This window comes from Nematolebias whitei, chromosome 12, assembly GCF_014905685.2.
Source record: "Nematolebias whitei isolate Nwh7 chromosome 12, NemWhi1, whole genome shotgun sequence".
NCBI lineage: Eukaryota > Metazoa > Chordata > Actinopteri > Cyprinodontiformes > Rivulidae > Nematolebias > Nematolebias whitei.
The window spans coordinates 29,314,138-29,314,929 of NC_056509.1; positions in this window are offsets into that span (position 1 = coordinate 29,314,138).

Below are 792 nucleotides of genomic sequence, written 5' to 3' on the forward strand. Positions count from 1 at the left end.
ACATACATACATACATACATACATACATACATACATACATACCTACATACCTACATACCTACATACCTACATACCTACATACATACATACATACATACATACCTACATACCTACATACATACATACCTACATACATACATACATACATACATACATACATACATACATACCTACATACATACATACATACCTACATACCTACATACCTACATACATACATACATACCTACCTACATACATACATACATACATATACACACACACACTAAAATAAACTATTACCATATTTTTTGCCCTATAAGTTGCAGTTTTTTTGCATAATTTGCATGCCCTGTGACTTACAAGCCAAAGCAACATATTTATGGACTTTTCTCATATTTATAAACCAATTTTTGGCTGAGATACGACTGTTTTCATTCATTCTGACATTGAAAATATTGAACACTACCATTTTCAGCAGTTAGATGGCACTTGAGTAGTATGGCATGCTGTCGTATCATGTAATAGGTACAAGTGGCTATTAATTTTTAATCTTTGTCACCGATTCTGTTCATAACTTTTATGGACAGAATTTCTAGGCGCAGCCAAGGTGTTGAGGGGATCCGTTTTGGTGGCCTTAGGATTGCGTCTCTGCTTTTTGCAGATGAAGTGGTCTTATTGGCTTCATCAGATCGTGATCTACAGCTTTCGCTGGAGCGGTTTGCAGCCGAATGCGATGCGGCCGGGATGAAGATCAGTTCCTCCAAATCCGAGGCCATGGTCTTGAGCCGGAAAAGGGTAGAGTGCCCTCTC